Source organism: Trachurus japonicus, chromosome 1 (assembly GCF_045865225.1).
Source record: "Trachurus japonicus isolate A0001 chromosome 1, Traja_1.0".
NCBI classification, from domain to species: Eukaryota; Metazoa; Chordata; class Actinopteri; order Carangiformes; family Carangidae; genus Trachurus; species Trachurus japonicus.
Genome location: NC_140907.1, coordinates 1150066 through 1170858, shown reverse-complemented (window position 1 = coordinate 1170858; position 20793 = coordinate 1150066). Strand labels below are relative to the sequence as shown.

General features: G+C 41.6%; 1 long non-coding RNA gene and 8 other non-coding genes across 9 annotated transcripts in view; all 9 read left to right on the top strand.

The window, feature by feature from the left end:
- The window catches only part of LOC146991054 (uncharacterized), a 607823-nt gene that overhangs the window by 165339 nt on the left and 421691 nt on the right, over nt 1-20793 (top strand). The window lies entirely within an intron of this gene.
- trnan-guu (transfer RNA asparagine (anticodon GUU)) lies at nt 185-258 on the top strand. The gene has a single exon. It is a non-coding gene; the product is annotated as a tRNA-Asn (tRNA).
- On the top strand, nt 692-765 carry trnan-guu (transfer RNA asparagine (anticodon GUU)). The gene has a single exon. It is a non-coding gene; the product is annotated as a tRNA-Asn (tRNA).
- Nucleotides 1122-1195, top strand: trnan-guu (transfer RNA asparagine (anticodon GUU)). The gene has a single exon. It is a non-coding gene; the product is annotated as a tRNA-Asn (tRNA).
- On the top strand, nt 1552-1625 carry trnan-guu (transfer RNA asparagine (anticodon GUU)). The gene has a single exon. It is a non-coding gene; the product is annotated as a tRNA-Asn (tRNA).
- trnan-guu (transfer RNA asparagine (anticodon GUU)) lies at nt 2050-2123 on the top strand. The gene has a single exon. It is a non-coding gene; the product is annotated as a tRNA-Asn (tRNA).
- Nucleotides 2480-2553, top strand: trnan-guu (transfer RNA asparagine (anticodon GUU)). The gene has a single exon. It is a non-coding gene; the product is annotated as a tRNA-Asn (tRNA).
- On the top strand, nt 2922-2995 carry trnan-guu (transfer RNA asparagine (anticodon GUU)). Its single transcript has one exon. It is a non-coding gene; the product is annotated as a tRNA-Asn (tRNA).
- Nucleotides 3212-3285, top strand: trnan-guu (transfer RNA asparagine (anticodon GUU)). Its single transcript has one exon. It is a non-coding gene; the product is annotated as a tRNA-Asn (tRNA).

The window sequence follows — 20793 nt, the reverse complement described above, 5'->3', positions numbered from 1 at the left end:
CACAAGCACTTTTTGCTTCTTACAGTCCGTTCACACCAGGTGCAAGTAAAATATTCGCCTCGCTCTACTCGCATGCGTTTGCCCGCTGGAATATTTGTATTTACTCGCGGCATTGGCGTGGATATTTTGCTTGAGTTCAATATTTTGAACTTGGTCGAACGGTCAAATTTCACATCTCACACGAGTCTCTGTGGCGCAATCGGTTAGCGCGTTCGGCTGTTAACCGAAAGGTTGGTGGTTCAAGCCCACCCAGGGACGTTTTACACTCAAGCCAACATGGAGAATCAGCAAGAGAGAAGAACCAACATCCTTTGATGTCAAAACATTCAGGACACATCACCAGTTGACAAAACCTCAGCGATACAGTGTTATAACCAAGGCAGCCAACTACCAAGGACAAATTTGGCATTATGTCAAAAATATAGGCAAGGCAAGGCAGCCAAGGCAGCCAACTACTACACAAACTACCATGGACAAATTTGGCATTATGTCAAAAATATACCTGTGCACAAGCACTTTTTGCTTCTTACAGTCCATTCACACCAGGCGCAAGTAAAATATTCGCCTCGCTCTACTCGCATGCGTCTGCCCGCTGGAATATTTGTATGTACTCGCGGAATTGGCGCGGATATTTCGCTTGAGTTCAATATTTTGAACTTGTGCGAACAGGCGAATTTCACATCTCACACAAGTCTCTGTGGCGCAATCGGTTAGCGCGTTCGGCTGTTAACCGAAAGGTTGGTGGTTCAAGCCCACCCAGGGACGTTTTACACTCAAGCTAACACTGATAATCAGCAAGAGAGAAGAACCAACATTCTTTGATGTCAAAAGATTCAGGACACATCACCAGTTGACAAAAGCTCAGCGATACAGTGTTATAACCAAGGCAGCGAACTGCCATGGACAAATTTGGCATTATGTCAAAAATATACCTGTGCACAAGCACTTTTTGCTTCTTACAGTCCGTTCACACCAGGCGCAAGTAAAATATTCGCCTCGCTCTACTCGCATGCGTTTGCCCGCTGGAATATTTGTATTTACTCGCGGCATTGGCGCGGATATTTCGCTTGAGTTCAATATTTTGAACTTGCGCGAACAGGCGAATTTCAGGTCTCACACAAGTCTCTGTGGCGCAATCGGTTAGCGCGTTCGGCTGTTAACCGAAAGGTTGGTGGTTCAAGCCCACCCAGGGACGTTTTACACTCAAGCTAACACTGATAATCAGCAAGAGAGAAGAACCAACATTCTTTGATGTCAAAAGATTCAGGACACATCACCAGTTGACAAAAGCTCAGCGATACAGTGTTATAACCAAGGCAGCGAACTGCCATGGACAAATTTGGCATTATGTCAAAAATATACCTGTGCACAAGCACTTTTTGCCTCTTACAGTCCTTTCACACCAGGCGCAAGTAAAATATTCGCCTCGCTCTACTCACATGCGTTTGCCCGCTGGAATATTTGTATTTACTCGCGGCATTGGCGCGGATATTTCGCTTGAGTTCAATATTTTGAACTTGGTCGAACGGTCAAATTTCACATCTCACACGAGTCTCTGTGGCGCAATCGGTTAGCGCGTTCGGCTGTTAACCGAAAGGTTGGTGGTTCAAGCCCACCCAGGGACGTTTTACACTCAAGCTAACACTGATAATCAGCAAGAGAGAAGAACCAACATTCTTTGATGTCAAAAGATTCAGGACACATCACCAGTTGACAAAAGCTCAGCGATACAGTGTTATAACCAAGGCAGCCAACTACCAAGGACAAATTTGGCATTATGTCAAAAATATAGGCAAGGCAAGGCAGCCAACTACTACACAAACTACCATGGACAAATTTGGCATTATGTCAAAAATATACCTGTGCACAAGCACTTTTTGCTTCTTACAGTCCATTCACACCAGGCGCAAGTAAAATATTCGCCTCGCTCTACTCGCATGCGTCTGCCCGCTGGAATATTTGTATGTACTCGCGGAATTGGCGCGGATATTTCGCTTGAGTTCAATATTTTGAACTTGTGCGAACAGGCGAATTTCACATCTCACACAAGTCTCTGTGGCGCAATCGGTTAGCGCGTTCGGCTGTTAACCGAAAGGTTGGTGGTTCAAGCCCACCCAGGGACGTTGTACACTCAAGCTAACACGGATAATCAGCAAGAGAGAAGAACCAACATCCTTTGGTGTCAAAACATTCAGGACACATCACCAGTTGACAAAAGCTCAGCGATACAGTGTTATAACCAAGGCAGCGAACTGCCATGGACAAATTTGGCATTATGTCAAAAATATACCTGTGCACAAGCACTTTTTGCCTCTTACAGTCCTTTCACACCAGGCGCAAGTAAAATATTCGCCTCGCTCTACTCGCATGCGTTTGCCCGCTGGAATATTTGTATTTACTCGCGGCATTGGCGCGGATATTTCGCTTGAGTTCAATATTTTGAACTTGCGCGAACAGGCGAATTTCAGGTCTCACACAAGTCTCTGTGGCGCAATCGGTTAGCGCGTTCGGCTGTTAACCGAAAGGTTGGTGGTTCAAGCCCACCCAGGGACGTTTTACACTCAAGCTAACACGGATAATCAGCAAGAGAGAAGAATCAACATCCTTTGATGTCAAAAGATTCAGGACACATCACCAGTTGACAAAAGCTCAGTGATACAGTGTTATAACCAAGGCAGCCAACGACTACACGAACTTCCAAGGACAAATTTGGCATTATATCAAAAATATACCTGTGCACAAGCACTTTTTGCTTCTTACAGTCCGTTCACACCAGGCGCAAGTAAAATATTCGCCTCGCTCTACTCGCATGCGTTTGCTCGCTGGAATATTTGTATTTACTCGCGGCATTGCCGCGGATATTTCGCTTGAGTTCAATATTTTGAACTTGCGCGAACAGGCGAATTTTACGTCTCACACAAGTCTCTGTGGCGCAATCGGTTAGCGCGTTCGGCTGTTAACCGAAAGGTTGGTGGTTCAAGCCCACCCAGGGACGTTGTACACTCAAGCTAACACGGATAATCAGCGCACAAGCACTTTTTGCTTCTTACAGTCCGTTCACACCAGGTGCAAGTAAAATATTCGCCTCGCTCTACTCGCATGCGTTTGCCCGCTGGAATATTTGTATTTACTCGCGGCATTGGCGTGGATATTTTGCTTGAGTTCAATATTTTGAACTTGGTCGAACGGTCAAATTTCACATCTCACACGAGTCTCTGTGGCGCAATCGGTTAGCGCGTTCGGCTGTTAACCGAAAGGTTGGTGGTTCAAGCCCACCCAGGGACGTTTTACACTCAAGCCAACACGGATAATTAGCAAGAGAGAAGAACCAACAAAAGATTCAGGACACATCATCAGTTGACAAAAGCTCAGTGATACAGTGTGGCATTATGTCACAAATATACTTGTGCACAAGCACTTTTCGCTTCTTAGCGGACAGGCAGAAACCTGACCCAAAAAAGTCCGAGGGCTAGACAAAATGATACAAAAAGTAATCATATACACAGATGGGTGGAGTTTGAGGCCACGCCCACTACAGCCAAGCAAGTCTCTGTGGCGCAATCGGTTAGCGCGTTCGGCTGTTAACCGAAAGGTTGGTGATTTTTTTTTTTTTTTTTCTGGTGGGGAGGGGGGCATTAAATTTATTTAATTTTTGTAGTGTGTCATCTTCATTTACTCTTCACCAGTAACACATACTGTATACTGAAATTTCCACATCTCAGCAATTCCTCATTATTTTCCCCTTTACTATGACACTATAGACCTTGCGGTTGCAGAGATATACTCATTTCATTATGGATATGCAATTTTCGAGAAAAGGCCTAGAAAATAGGCTTGGTTTTCAAAGAGCAGTGCTCACAATGCTAGACCTGATCAGTATGAACATTAAAATATAGACTTGAGGAAGAGATACCTGGACAGGGTTAAATGTGAACTCATTTCCATGCTAGTCTTTGGCTTTTCCTCAGTCCAGGTTTCAAGCGTGATATTAGAACTTTGCAGGTCTTTACCTGCTGCTTAGCCTTATAGCCCAGACAGATGTGCTACTGTATCGGCAGGTCCAACTGTGTCACCAAACTGTTTATCTTTCACCATTGCTTTTCGCTTTAACACAATCCAAGTTCACATTAAAGTGTCCATGGGGCACAGGTAAGTTATAGAAAAACACTACCATTGAAAATCATAGAGGTTTGTCTACATTACAGGTTCCCTGTTGAGTTTTCTTGTAAACAAAGAAAAGTTATGTTTCTATTCACTCTTACTCCAACCTGTGTTTAAGATCAAACAAATGCATCTCCCCATAAAACCAATTCTTTGAACATTTTAATTCCTTCATTGTTTACTTGTCTTTTTCTTCCATGTGTTTAATGATGGCTCTGGATTTCTTCGTGTGTTAGGTCAGTGATAGTGAGGCCACTGACAGGGCTGCGTTTTCATCACCTCTGTGATATGTGCACGCTAAATAAAACATACAATTTGACAAGATGAACAACTTAAGATAAAACATCATCACTTTATATCACTGCAAATGCACAAAACAGCCAAATCACCAAATATGTTGAGAATGCATTATAGTTTATTAATAGAATAATCATAGCTATCACAACTCAAGCACTTTGATAAATGCATTAAGAACGTTCTACATAATGAGCACTTTCTCTTGTGATACTTGTGCACGTTCAGTGCAGTATATTCTCTCTGTATTTAGATTTTCAGGACAAAGCAGTGTAATCAATCTCAGCAAATAACCAAGTGCTCTTCTAGTCACTCTATTGCAATTAACATGCATGCCATAATTAAAAGCAGGCAGTCTGCAACAGATGTTGGGGCATTTTCATACAAGGGCTTCTATCCTTCTGTCCTCTGTTACACTCTAACATCAGTCTTAGAATCATCAAACTGCAATCCATCATCAAAGGTTCAGTCATCCTTTTAATCAGGCCACCCACTATACAGAACGAACCAGGGTTGAGTGTGGGGAACAATAAAACTGTATTTATTACTCTATTTATGCCACTCTAAATGTTAATGTGATATTTACTTGTCTTTATTATTATGATTGTTAGGATATTGTTCATTATCATCTTCACCAACGAGTTTTATTCTCACACTCAGGTATGAATATATAGTACTGTATGTCTGACTTAAATGCAATCGATTCCATATATGCAAATAAAATAAACCCTGCAAATAACCAAAGAGAAAAGAGATGAAGACATTTACATGTTTAACCCCATTTATTGTGCTAGTAGTTTGCAGCTGGCATGTTAATTTACCTAAAAAGACTTTCAGAAATGCTAATAATTTGGCTGCAAACACTGGCGGTTAATCCAGCTCCCAGTGGCTAACTCACATTGCCAGCAGTCCACTGGTATCTTTTGTATTTTTTATGGGAGCCCATTTATTTCCTCTCCTCCAGGCCTGAGCCATTTTAAGAAGTACAATTCAGCAGGACATGTTTAATTTGGGCAGAGGGATGTAGAAGCATGTGTAACATTCTAATGCTATTTTGGTTATTTATTGTAAATTTTACAATTTCATTTACAAAGTTAAAATCAAACTAACCAGGAAATGATTAGTACCCTTTCAGTCAGCCTCTGGCTCATTGATTGAAATAATGTCGTACAATCTTATCATCTTACAGTAGCTTTCTTTGGGAAGTTTGCCTGGACTCAAACACGTGCTCTGCTGATATAATTCTTATTTCATACAAAAACAAACAAAAGTCAAGGCACAAATTAAATTGATCAGAAGCTGTTGGCAGGTATGCCCCCCCTCTTCCTAAAGACATCTCTCTTTATTGCCTCTGGGAAGAGCTTTTCTTGGGCTCTGGCCATTTTTGCAGCATGTTTTCTGTGAGAAAAGCAAGCAAGTTCACCTTCCTAATTAATTACTTTAAAGTGGTTAATGAAGTCAGAATGTTGAATGTTTTTCGTCAATGTGAAAAATGTGTTGAAAGTAAGTACAAGAAGCTCAGTGGCATATTGTATTTTGAAATTATTTTAACAGCACAGTCATGCATTGATTTTTGAGCAAAGATACTAAAATACTTGGGAACATAATAAGTTTCTATTATGTGTGTTTTACAGTGAGATATGCTAAAGCACTCTGAGATACTAGTGGAAAACAGTTATTGAATATGAAATGTATATGAGATATGAAACCAGTTACTGAGTGTAAGACAAGACAAAGTTATTCTCAGTTTCTTTTACAAATCTAGCAAAGGAAATGTCCTGATAGAAAGACACCTGAATGGACAAACAGTGGCACATGTTGGTGTTCTCCGTGTGGCAGCTGTGGGAGCTGGTTATGGGGGTCAGGTTGCAATGTGGGCATAACCTGAACTGCATAGACACAGGATAATCAGTACCAGTTGGTTTTGTTTGGACAAGTCAAGTCCTGATTACAGTATAATATTGTAAAAATGGTCTTTAGCAGATTCACAGAGGTTATTCTTTTTTGAAAAAGAAAAATGGTGCTGACTTCATGTCTGTTTTTGTCTCATTCTTATCAATACATTCCGGTGATGAACATCAGGCCTGACCTGTGTCCATGGTGCAGTTTTATGGGGCCAGGCCGACCACTCGCACAGGTTGGGGCCAGATTTTTGGCTGAAAATACATACAAATGACTTGGGTTGGGTCGGGCCTCAGGCTTTTGTTTCAATTCTTATTTTATTTTATTTTTTAACAAAACACATCTTCTTGCTGGTTGAAATGTGTGTTGTTTATTAAAGCAGAAGTAAGTGATATATTTGTGTTAATATAAGACTTAAATAGTTATATCTTCCGACAGCAATCACTTACATAGAGTGTTTGGACCGAAACACGGGTCTGTCAGTCCCTCTGCTCTGCTCTGAGCCGAGGAGAAAACATTTCTTGTATCCTACAGTTTTTATCCAATGAGGAGAGAGAACGGCATGCAGGGCTGTGTGTGCAGCCAAGGGACGCCGTGAATGTGGCGACGTAGGGACGAGGACTGTTATGGTGCGTTCAAGGCAACTCGTAACTCGTGTTTTTTCCAACCTGTGAACTCGTACCAGTTTGATCTGGTACGAGTTCACGGGTCGGAAGTTACTAGTGGCCGTTATAGTGACTTTCACAGGTAAAACAGGTCGGAAAAACACGAGTGGGTTGCCTGGAACGCTGCAAAGTCGTAAGTTGTGACTTGAAGCTGTAATTTACGGTTTCAAAAGCCTGCCTGGAACGCAGCATTAGCTAAAACGACCGGATCGCTTACTTCTGCTTTAAATACACTGAATCAGCACTGTTCATTCTGGTGATGATTGTCTGCTAACAGAAGAATGTAGAAGTTAGCTCGGCTTCACAGTTCTCATGCCTGTCCGTATGTCTGTTCCCACATTCAAGTTTCATCGTGTCATTATGGTTGGTAGAGTAGAAAAATAATTTAACCATCATGTCATCATCACTATTATTACCAAGTGTGCCTGTATTAGAACACAAAAATGATCAGGCCAAGAATTAATTCTAGTGAGTCGGGTTGCATCGGGTCTGGGCTTCAACACCCGTGTTTTGGGCCAGGTCAGGTTTGAACTTACAGGCCCTTTGAGAACTCTAGTCCACAGCCATACCTGACCTCAGTTAATCAATGTCAGCTTATCAGTTTGACGCATATTGTTGACCATTTTCATTGTAGTTAAATGGGAAACCAGGCTCAAGTAACCTGCATGTAGCATATCAGAGCCAAACTGATTCACTGACAACTTTGGTTTAATCTCACACCAAATTCTGTTCCATGTGTGTAAGAGTTAGAAACTATCATGACAATAATTATTTACTACTATAAAGAACGTGTAGTTAGTAATTGTTTGGGTTACTGGGTGTAACATTACCTAAGGCTGGCTCACAAATAAAAAGCACAATGGCCATTAATTTCCCAGTGGTCAGGTACGCTGTTATTTCCCATCAGTTTCAGTAAATAATGGTCACCCTTCATGAAGTGCTTTGTAATACAAAACAACCTGCAGTTGACAAACCCATTTGATTTTCAAGTAACTCTGGAGTCCCTCTGGGCTTGTCTGTCAAAATGACAGGCTGCTGGAGAGTCTAAGGCAAAGTCTGGACAGTGAAAGACAGGACATGTAGTGATGTGTTTTACTTTGATGATACAATTCCAGTGTTTGCTTGGTGGTGTTTTCTGCTTTGTGTGAATGCATGCAGTCCTTGCAGTGGTAACTGCAGATGGCCATCACTGTGAGTGATCAGCAGCAGAGTGTGCTCCTGACAAGTGACAAACAATACTCAAGATGATAAAATCTGATGTAAGATCACACAGGCAACTTAGGTAGAAAATCAGCCAATCAATGAGCCAGAGAATCTGTTGACCTTCCTTTTTCCTTACCTACCATCATTTGTCTGGCTTCTAATAGAAACTGCATCATGGAAGATTAAACAGTGATATGTGGCCGGCCTTCATTATGGACTCTTACTGAGGTAAATGTGCTCCTGTTTCCAGTCAGGCTGTGCTTGTTGAGTGAATCATCTGCAGCTCCTTCCTTGGGCGTCTCCACACAAGGCCAGTGAACACAACACAGCTGTGTTTTCTGACCTTTTCTGACTTTTGTAGTTATTTGTTTACCTAACTATCATCATATCATAAACACAGTTGTAGACATATTATTTTCCAGAGTATTTTAATATCTCTGTTATTTGTCTTTTTATGTCACCATGGCATCCCTGAGAGGACTGAAAAAAAAATCTAGTGATCCATTTTCTAATAAAAAGACCTGTAAACATAATTCATTTTCATCTTTAAGACTGGTGAAAATATAAATTGAAAAAAAAAAAAAAACATCCAGGTGCTATTTTCACTTGTATGTATGGAGCCAACAACACTACCGGTAATTGCCTTGCAATGTAGCTATCAACACCCACTCATACATATATCATGTCAGGGGCAAACACCCAAGTGTCTGTCGTCAACAGCGTTTCCACTGCAGTTCCTGGTAAAGGGAGGGGGTAGGAACTTTTATAGGAACCGTCCTCTCACTGAGCCCTCTGCAGCCGTATCTTCACTGCAGACCAGGACCATTTTTTCCTGGCTTTCTCAGCACAGAGTAGCCTAAACCCCAAGCCCCACCCCATGCTGTAGTATTTTGGCCTAATAAGTAAGTAAATAAGAAGATCTACAACTGTACAACGGTCTGTACAACAGACCAGAACCAGACACTGTATAAACCTTTGCACAAAATGAATCCCAATACTCACCACAGGTCCAGCCAGCTCACTCATCAGTGTATTCAGAGTCCCTCAATGAAAACACCACAGTTCCATAATGTACCCAAGGTGCTTGTGTGCTTGTGTGTGCGTGTGTGTGTGTGTGTGTGTGTGTGTGTGTGTGTGTGTGATGTGAGTAACACAAGTCCCCAAGGTACAGTCCATAGTTTCCCTGTTTAACAGTCCATGAGTCCAGATCCACCAGACCAGACTACACCCATTCTCTGACAGTCAAACAAGGAAGTTAATATGTTCCCTCTGAAACTTTTAACCAGCGCAGACGGTTTACGATTCACTATGCAACATTACAACAATACAGTAGAAAACAAACAAATACACGGGTGAGTGAGTGGATATTTTTCCGGTAGGCTGTGTTCATATATCTCCCGGGGTTGAGTTTGGCCTTGGTGATTGTCGGGGTAGCTGATTGTGGGTGTGATCAGGTGTGATGTTTGATTTTATGAATAAAATCAGCTGGGTGACTACAATGTGGTTAACATAGTGAACCTACCCTTTGATTTGACTCCAGAGGGAGTCCTGTGTCTGACCCATTGATTCACCACAACCCTTCAGCTTTGAGAATGCCACTCAGTAGCCTATATGTTTGTATGGAACAATTCATGCTAATATCTATGCTTATGAGTACCACTGCAAATTGCAGTATTTAAGAAACACCATTCAGTTTGAAATCATGATAAAAACTATACAAATTTGAATTGTCAAAATCAAAATGTGTAGTTACTGATTTTAGCGAGTTTAAATGTCACCACTGGGCAGGAGACAGTGTTTCAAAATATAAAAAACAATTTGTTCCTAAAAGTGTCAGAATAACCAGTCTGTATCGCATAACATTAAATACTGGGCCAAAAGGGAGATGGACAGGGCTGGGACTTATCACGGCGGCCCAAAACCAATGAGGGAGGAGAAAAACTAACCTGTGGCAGTGCACACACACACACACACACACACACACACACACTCAACTCAGGAGAAGTGAAGAACCAGCCACCAGGGATTAGGTCGCCGCTCGGGGCCCACAGCAGCTGTCCACAGGGAGAGAGGGAGAATTAAAACGGGCCTCACAGTAGGGCTTGCCTTATTACTGTACAACACACGTAGATGCACACACCAAAATCAATAAAAAAGTAATATGGAAAAGAAAAAAACATAACAAAAAAAGAATTAAATCTTCAAATACAATTCAACAAAAACAACGAAATACAAAATAAATCTGATTCAAATTAATCAACGTTTACATTATTTAATAAGCACATTAACCATAAATCAATCAGCAGCAGCAGCAGCACCACAGAAAGCCCAGGAGAGCGGTTAGGCCTCCCCAACAGCTCAGTGATGAGCGAGCGTCTGTCAGAGCTCGGTGATGAGGGTTCTGCCCCCAAACTGAACCAAAAAAACCCCAAACAACAAAGGAGTTGAATTGAATGAATTGACAACGCAGACTTACCACGAGGAGGCACAACCACCGCACCCAGGAGGGCTTCCAGCGGGACAACCCGGTTCCACGGCAACGGTAGTCTGCCATGCTGCATCACCAATGCACATACAGTACCATACCAACTTTATAAAGCACTGTACAAAATTAAACATAACATATTCAATCGGCATAAGATGCACATGAAACAAAACAGAATAAAAACACAAAAAATAAAATGCATTAAAATAACACTATATAAAACCAATAAAACTATTTAAAGCATACCCCATAAGTAAAAATTTGTTAATAAATAAAATAAATAATAGCAGATTAAAAGACATCAATTTAAACTGAATCAAAGGCCAGGGAGAACAGGTGGGTTTTGAGGCGCTTTTTAAAAACATGTAATGATGTCGAGAGGCAGGTCATTCCATTACTTGTCATTTTGGGGACTTTGTAGGAGCAGCTGGTCAGCTGACCTGAGAGGGCGTGTAGCGTATGGCTCTAACAGCTCAGAGAGGTATGGTGGGGCGAGGCCATTAAGACAAGGCAAGGCAATTTTATTTGTATAGCCCGTTTTTAAAAACAGTTTGTCTCAAAGGGCTTTACATGGCATCATAACAACATCCTCTGCCCTTAGACCCTCACATAGAAAACCGTTTTAACAGGGACAAATCTGAGAAACCTCAGGGTGAGCAACAGAGGAGGGATCCCTCACCCAGGACGGACAGACGTGCAATACATGTTGTATACAACAGTTTATAACACAGAATGTAGGAAACATGGAAATGTTAACAAGAGCTGATGGAGGCAGCTTCTGGTGGGAGGAAAGGCAGGGAGAGCAGGCCAGCTTAATGGGAGGACGATGGCAAAACAGGCCAAATCAGTGGAACACCAGAGAAACCAGAGCACTGCACTGGGAGGGGAAGAGAACAGTTCACTGTCTACACCTACAAATAATTGAATGAATAAATATAAAAGACAAGAACAGTATTATACAGGATTAACTGTCCAGTACAGACGATTTATTGTAATTGGTTGTCATGTATTAACTGAGATGCATCATAGTTTCATGTATCAATTACACTCTTTAAGTAACCTATGTAAATAGTCTAATATGAGAAAATCACTTTCAGCAGATGGATGATGTACAGTAAGAATCAACTTCACACATTAAACTCATTCCATACAGTAAAGCTAAATATTGTGTCTATAAGTGTTGATGAGGAGACAAATCACACCACCCCCTCCTTCTCCACGGCAACACAGGGATGTCAATGGCAAAAAAAAGTTTTTATTTGATCTATGTTATAAGACACCGTGATAAACTAAATAGTGATTTCTACCAGTAAATTACTGAATAAAACAAACATGTGATGTATTTACTGATATTGTTTATTGAATATAACTCTGTAAAAAGAAATGTGATGACTAGGGACTCTTCGATGATTTGGTGTTTACATAGCTTTGATTTTGTGCAAAATATATCTGGCATTTTGGAGGAAAACAGAGACTTAATTTCTCTACTCTTCACCTGCTTTTACAGGAAACATATTTGCCACCACGGGACCGTAACACATTTCTTGGAGGAATGAGGAAGCCCATCTCGTGGGCTTTGTGCAGGCGCTCCTAAGTGATCTCACTAATTCCAAGACTTCCTTGCTTTGCATCATTTTCATTTGCGATCACAGGTTTGCTCCTGAAATTGTGTGCATGACTCACAAATTCACCCGTTTCTCCACCCACAGCATCAGAGCCCATACACACAGGAGACATTAGCTTAGGAGAGCCAGTGCATGATGAAAGAGATACACTGCTGGGCCAGAAGTTGGCCCACCTTGGATAATAGCAGCAGATTGAATCTCCATACACGGTCAGCCTCTCAGCCATCTGCTGGTACCATGGGAGTCTGGTTTATAGAGCCCCCCACCCACTCCCCCGACGGGCCCAACCCAGACCTGGCCTGGCCTGCTTTCAGGTGGCTACTACATATGCTGTCATCTCTGAACTGGTGCCCAGTTACTCTTCATCTGATGTGTTTACTGCTTCAAACAAAACACAGTTTGATTCAGCAGTTTAGATAGAAATACAGCAGGTAATGAGGGGTGAAGGATGATGGTGAAAGTTTCTAATATGTGAGATTAGACAGAATGTGAGTCACAATACTGAGAGCTTGTGTTGTTTGGCTACTGACACTTTAAAGCAAAGCAATGTCTATTCATCCCTCACCTCTCTCTTCAGGCGGCATGATTTGATTCATTTTTGGAAGTAAAACCATCCAAAATTGATCAATGACTTCACAATAAAACTGGCACATAGGGCCACAGCCATTCTTTTGTAATAATGATCACTGGGTTTATTTAGTTTCTCCACAATGACCATTCGCTTCTCTCATGACTGTGTCGCACGTTTCTTGTTTTCTTACTGTATTCCCCAAAATGTGTTTCCTTAGATTCCCTTCACCCTGATTGAGAGGCTTGTAACTTGCTGCAGGTTTACTTGTAACATATAATAATTTCCTGCTCCAATGCCAAAGTCAAAATGAATAAGAACACATTCCATTTCATGATTGCAATGAATGTACACTCATATATACAGTACAGTATGTTGGTTATTCATAAGCTCATAGCAAAACTGGAGTAATTGGCATACTTCAACACAGACGGCATACATTACTGCCATTACCATTCCATCCTCCTCCAGCTGCTCTCCACTGTATTTAGTCAAGGCTCAATCATTTTACAGTTAATAGTCATATTAAAGCTATCGAAAGGCCATTTAGTTTCAGATCACTTATTGCTGGGTGGCCTCATGCTGTGCTGGACTTGCTTTTGAATTAATAAGCCCCCAAGAAACATTTCCTCTGACTCATGATGTTAAATGTTGAACACATCATTTTAAGAGAGGGGCTGATGTAATGATGTCAATACTGATCACTGGTGTGAGTGGTTTATTGTGTTTTTTAATTTAAAAAAATAAAATAAAAAGTGGTCTTAATTATATAAGAGGCCTGTGCCTATTTCCATTTGTCTCATTTGTTTGTTTTTTTGGAACATCCTCCATTACATCCTCAGCTATGTTTCCATTTACACCTTTTTCATTCAGTTATATTGTTTTTATGCTTATTAAGTTATCATGAGCATAAATCTGTCACTGCAATAAGCACTATTATGACTTGTGCGATATTTACCATTTGTTGGTGTGATCCATGTTTGCCAAAAAGCTAAATTAACTTGGTTGTAATTTGTCAAACTTTTGCGATTCAGTGCAAAAATGAATAGAAACAAATTAAAATGCAAAGATGAATCTGATGCAATTTGATCCCAAAACAGCATGTACATTGTGCCATTATGCACTGATTTTGAATTTGATTTAAAGCTCTTAGATGGAAACTTTCCTCTCACCGGCTTTATTCACATTAAAGGGATACGCCAACATTTTTTCTGTTGCTTGCCTCACTCCCGAGTCCAGCAGATAGACACCATCCTTTTGACTGTGTGTGCAATAGAGCCTGTATCACCCGTAATTAGCTTAGCTCAAACGCTGAAAGTGGTAGTGTTAGGCTGCCTCCTACCCGAGCCGAAATCAGCAGTCAGTCAGAAGCTGATTTCATTTTAGCTCTAAACTCTGTAAATATATAACTTCATCAACATTTCAAACATTTTTAGGTGAGAAAGTAGCCGTTTAGATCAGCAGTGTGTCGTTAATTTGTCTAAATACCAGCTGTTTACAATATTGTTCGGACGAATTTGGCGCTACTCAAGATTTTGACAAAATAAAACACCCATTGCCCTTTACATACAGAAAACCATGACAATAGAATTTGTGCTTCCATCGCATTCTCTCATTCCCTCTGTACTTTCTCTGCAATCTCACACAAGAAGTCATTCACACATGTGCACGCACACACACACATACATGCACACGTACATACACACTCTCACAAGAGGAAAAATAGCCTAAACCTTTTATTCTTTATTTTCACATTCTAATTGTATTTATCTCTTCATTATACTTTTTTCTTTTCTTTTCTTTTTCCATTTTACTATGAAATTTACTAACTTTATTACTATTTGTGTCTTGTTTTGTTCTTGTCTCCTTTCTGTTTGCCTATTTGAAGTCTTGTTGGTATGATACATAGACTGTAAAAAGAATGGACGTAGCGTCCGTGACGTCACCCATTGGTTTTGGGGAGTCGTTTTTGTGACTCAAATATGGCGGCCTGAACAGCGCCATGTTGGATTGGCCGGCCGAGAACCCGCCCACTGGCCTCGAAGCAGCTGTCCACGGAGCTGCTCGGACCTGTCACTCAACGTTTCCGCGCCCTGATTGGCCAGAATTTTTACCTAATAACAGTAAAACTATAGAGTTAAAAAAAAATTCACCCCCCTCAGAGTGTGTGCGGGGGTAGAAACTATCGATTGAGACGAAAAAACGTTCTGACACCAGGCTTTTAACATGTTTACTGAGGATGTAAAGTCGGCGATTTTAACATGGGGGTCTATGGGGAATGCTCCCTTCTGACACCAGCCCCCAGAGGAATCCGAGGGGATTGCAGTTTTTTGAACGCGGAAGTGAGCTTCACTTCTCAGACCGACAACTGCCCCCTTGGTATGATATTGTTATTTGTTAGTCACCCACGTTGCACCCTTGTAGTTTGTCTGTAGTAACTGTATGTCTTTACACTATAGCCTATGGCACTATTCAAAAAAAAAAAAAAAATAATAATAATAATAATAATAATTTGTGCTTTTACTTTGAATTAGGAAGCTAACCTACCCTCAATGTAGCTAGCTTGAACCAAAATAAACCGTCTTTGCTTGAAACCTCCATTTTGCCGTTACCGGCATTTGACCGCTCAAGATGCCTTACCGGAGAGTTTTGTCAGTTCTGAGACGAAGATCAGCCCACCGGTTTCCGTTAGAGTTGCTGAAGAGTTTATCTGATGACTTTAGTTGGAGGCAGGCTAACACCTACCTACTGTATATACTTCCAGCATTTGAGCTAAACTAATTACGGGCGATACAGGCTCTCCCTTGTTACTGCATGCATAGTCAAAAGGATGGTGTCTATCTGCTTGTCATGGACTCGGGAGTGAGGCAAGACGTGAAGAAAAAAAAGTTGGCGTATCCCTTTAATATTTTTAGCGATCTTCAGATAATTTGATTGACAAGTGGATGGAAACATAGCAGCTGTTGAAAAGTCAATTTACTCACATAATCACTGTAAGCCAACTTAAATATAATTTAGTGCTCATTATACTTTAATGGAATTTTTGTGGTGGCATTCATCATTATCTAGCAATGGCAGTACTTGCCCACCCACATCCATGAAAGTTGACATGATTCTAGTTGTATGTCTTTAACGTTGACTGAATCTTGTTCTGGTGCTGACTGCTTCTTCAGCTCATGCTTTACTAAACAGGGATTTTACCATCTAAACTTGTCACATGGACTCATTTTAAAGGGACAACGAGGAGTTTCTATTCGGTTATAGTCTCACGTTAATGTGGATGAATCTCCGCTACCCACACTTGTTAATGGGCCCATTTTCGATAAATATATCGTTCTGTCTCTATCGTTATTTTGTTATTATTAGTGGTGGCGGAAATGCTGGTCGAGCCGACCAGCGTTTCCTTAATGAGAATAATGCAGCTGAATGGCCGTTTATGGTCGGAACTACGACGGTAACTGAACCTCTTTGAACTTCTGACTTTAATTCTTGATGAATGAAAACATGAGTCTGTCTTGCGCCGGTCAAAGAATTTTACGGTGCGCGCGGAGGCTCATAAATGTAGTGTGAAAACGCTTCGCTTTTCCAAAACTCCTTGTTGTCCCTTTAATACTTTTATTATATTACTCAAGCAGAACTTTGTTATACTGGTACTTTTTTTAAGGATCTGAATCCTTCTTCCACCACTGATTAGTGTACAAATCACTGGCTGAGCAGGCTCAGTGTTGTAAAACTCTCAACCACTCCAATTAGAAACTAAATCCAGGCCTGTGTCGAGGCTGCTGACCACCAGGTGAAATACTACCCAGGCCTGTGAGTTTTGCTGTGCCTTGATTAGTGTATGTTTCCTGCACACTCTTGCAGCAGCACCTACATTCTTAATCACCTGGCAGAAAATCTTTGAAGGCTTAAAGTAGCAATTACATTAAAGTCAATCGATAATGACACGTTTTGGAGGAGACCAAATGACTTTTAATGGATTTTAAAAGGTGGCATAAATAATGCACAGTCTTAGGTGTATAATTACAGATGACTGCCAGCTGCTTTTTAACCAAATGTATGTAAAGAGAGACAGTTCCTTCCTCCTTCCTTCTTCAAGCTCATAAAAAAAAGAGATATTAGGGTCAGCATCTCTGATGCGGCACTGTGGCCGATGAAAGCCAAACTGTCACTGCAAATTAATGGCATCCCAAACCCAGGGCTTTCGATTTCAGTGCTTCCTCTCTGGACGCCGCATGCAGGCCAGGGCGCTGTCTCCATTACTGCACCACAGAGGGTTGATGCACTGGATCTAGCTGGGCTTATGTCAGGTTGTGCGCCCCAACAGACAAAACTTAACATGCACTTTGTTGAATTGGTCTGGCGTCAGTGTGTGCTGTGTATCAAGTGTTTATCCCACTGAAGTGTCTGGACTGCTTTATTTGTACAGCTGGGGTGATGAAGGTGTGAAATAGCTAGGTGATGAACAGGAGTTCCAGTATATTATATACATACAGTATATATTTGTTTATTTTCACACCTCCAGTCTCTGTCTTCGGTAAGGAAGAGGTAGGAAAGATTCAAACTTGCTCCTGATGGTGACTCATTGTTCTCTCTGACTTCATTCCCTCTGTATCGACTGTGCTCATAAAGTGTATCACTTGTGCTATCAGTGAAAGAAAAGCATTTCCCCTTGTTCTTACTCATGTTCATCGCCTGTGATGCTGAGGGAGCTGTGAGGCGTGGGATTCCACTTGCAGTAAATATAATATCATCTAAAACTATCTCCCTCAACACATGGCCAAGCTGCTTTAAATTGCTGCGCCTCTACATAGGTGACGCGCTACGATCAGCTCACCGGAGCCAGAGGAGCCATGAGGGATGAATAAGATAAAGATTAGTATTGCTGACTCGTTGCACCTGCTTAGATCTGAGGTCAGAGGTTTTCCTTTTAAATTGTGTGTGGGGCTACTGACTACAGGGATTTCACTTAAGGTTTTTCATACCTAATGAGTGTCAGACTGTGTTTAGAGGAGCAGTAGTGGCCGGTGTGGCTCTGTTGTAGTTTTTCTTATCTTTTGGATGTACGGAAAAAATGTTGAGTGGACTGATCCAGAGGTGCACTGTCAGGAGAGACCAACAGGACAGATGCACTGGGCCCCTGAGCAACCATAAACCAAATTGCCCTAGTTAGCCTCATGCCTACATGTCAGACATTCAGGATGATCTGTTTGAACATATAGGGAACATTTGTAACTTGTCATGTCTGTGCAAATGAGGGAATGGGAGATTCTTTAATGGACTACAGGCTCCTCAGAGTCTAGGATCACCACTAGAGTTCTCAACGGCCCTGAAAATCCAAACTTGACCCCATCCGACCAGAGTGGCTTGAAGCCTGGGCCCGACTCACCTGAGATCATCATGTACAACATTGAGCCGAAGCCCCAGTCTGACAGGCTCACGTCCAACACCACAAGGGGATAGTTGTGTACCATACAGAGAAGAAAAACTACAAAAAATACTGTCAAGTTATACAAGTTTCATGGAGAGAAGAGTCACAGCGTCTCTGCAGTAAAAACCCAGTGGTTCTGACATGGAGTGGAGCTGTGCCCCCTCAGTAACTTCATCCTGATGCCAGGCCTGAGAGCATGTGATCACTGTCTGCCCACACACTGCTGTGTTACAGACTTTTTTTTACTCCAAAGCCCTACCTGACCCGACCAATTAGTATAACTTGTCGGCCAAAACCCGATCCATTGAGTTGGGCGTTTTCGGGAGGGGCTCGGGCTCGGGCTGAACTCATATATGTTTGTTTCAAAGTCTGCCAAGACACCTAGATCAAGTCAAGTCAAGTCAAAGTTTATTTGTATAGCACATTTAAAACGACAGCAGCTGCACATAGGAGGGTAGACAGTTAAATAAAACAATGATAATAAGAATAAGTTAGTACAACATCAATAGTAAGTTACAAAATGTAGAAAAAATTATAAGACAGGGCAAACAGTGGAAGTTAACAGTTAAAGGGATGGTGCAATACTTTGGCAAATTAGCTCACTGGCATAATCCCTATAGTTTTAGCAGTTGGTTCATTACCTTTAATTGTTGGTGCAAGCTGATTTTTGAACTATCCCTTTAAAAAGGAAGAAATAATTCTCATGGGATTTCTTGGTTTCCCATCTCATCAAACTCATCAAATACACAATGCATGAACTCCATTGGATTGTGTATTTGATGAGTTTGATGACGGAAACCAAGAAATTACATTAGCCAACGTAGTGTAGCTCTGAGCAGCTCGCGGCTCTGCTCCACCGTTCTAAATACAGCTTGCACCGACAATTAAAGGTAACGAACCTATTCCTAAAACTATAGGGATTATGGCAATGGGCTAAATTGCCAAAATGTTGAACTATCCCTTTAAAAAGGAAGAAAGAAATACTCTGGGTCAACATAACATCAGGCTGTATGATACGCCAGGTGGAGGAGCGAATGTGGAGGGGGAGGCTGTTCCAGAGCTCGGAGAGGTGGGGCCAGACCGTTAAGGGCTTTAAAAACAAATAAAAGAAGTTTAAGATCAATATGGAAACGGACCGGGAGCCAGTGGAGGGACGCTAAAACTGGTGTGTTTTTTTTTTCTTGGCGGACGGCGGCGTTCTGGACAAGCTGCAGATGGTTAAGAGAGGACTGATCCAGACCAACATGAAGGGAATTACAATAATCAAATCTGTTGGTTATGAAGGCATTTGAAAGTCTGCAGCAGTGAAATAGGACTTGGTCTTAGCTAAAAGACATAGCTGAAGTTGTTGGCTAAACTCCCATTAATATTTTAATAACACACTTCCAGTAGAACACAATCGAAGACAGACAAACTTTATCTAAGGCTGAAAAATCAATAGTTTTTTATAATATTAATCTGTCAAATAACTGTGCAGGTGTCACCTCTAGTGACAAACCTGTATGCACTGGCCTTTAGACTCACTTTAGACAGAATTTGCTAGCTTTCCCCAGTGATTGAACTGGCAAACATTTCACACACACACTCATTGTCCTGATTTGACTCCTGTTGGACTGATGCAGGGTTTAATGCCACCAGCTCTCATGCACCTTGCAGGAGAAAGCAGAGTAAGAGAAAAACTTTCTCCCTAGAAGTCTCTCCCTCTTTTCTTACCCCCCACAACCACTGACTGACAGTTTCCCCCCCTCCCCTCTGTTTCCATCTGCCTCTTGCCCTCTGCTCTCCCCCCTCATCAATCCTTCCATTACCCTTCTTGTCTCAGCTCTTACCCCTCATGCTTGGGCTTTGACGTAGTTGCTGTGACAGTGGCAGAGAGGAAGGGATATTAGGGTAGGTTTGTGTGTGCTGCTGACAATTAAATTGTGTGTGTGTGTGTGTGTGTGTGTGTGTGTGTGTGTTCCCACCTGTGCCAAATGGCATGGGAAACTCCTCTGGCTTGCCTCCAAAATTGAAAATCCTGAGTCCTGAAAGAGAAGCGACAAAACAGTTAACTCCTTTGTGTTCAGTGTTCCCCTTGAGAGGAGAGCAGTTTTGATTTTCATCTTCTGTTTCCCTCAGAGGCTCAGGAAAGGTCGTGTCTGTTCAGTTCTGGGGGGGTATGCCTTTTAATGGAGTCTGGGGTCAGTTACGACAGAAGAAGCCGATTCATCAGCACAGAGTGGTTGAGGAATCAAGTCCTCGGGGCCACGAGTGGTGTAGATCAAATGTAAATCAATTCTCTTTTGAGCAAATTGACCGGGAGCTATTCTAACATATAAGTCTCTTTTAGTGAAGTTGCACCTCTTTTAAATTAGTCATACAGTTCAGATGGAGACCTTTGACATTATTTCATCTCAACTGCCTGAATGCTAATGCCCACATCAGAATGCTCAACTAGAAACTTGGAGGAATAATTTAAA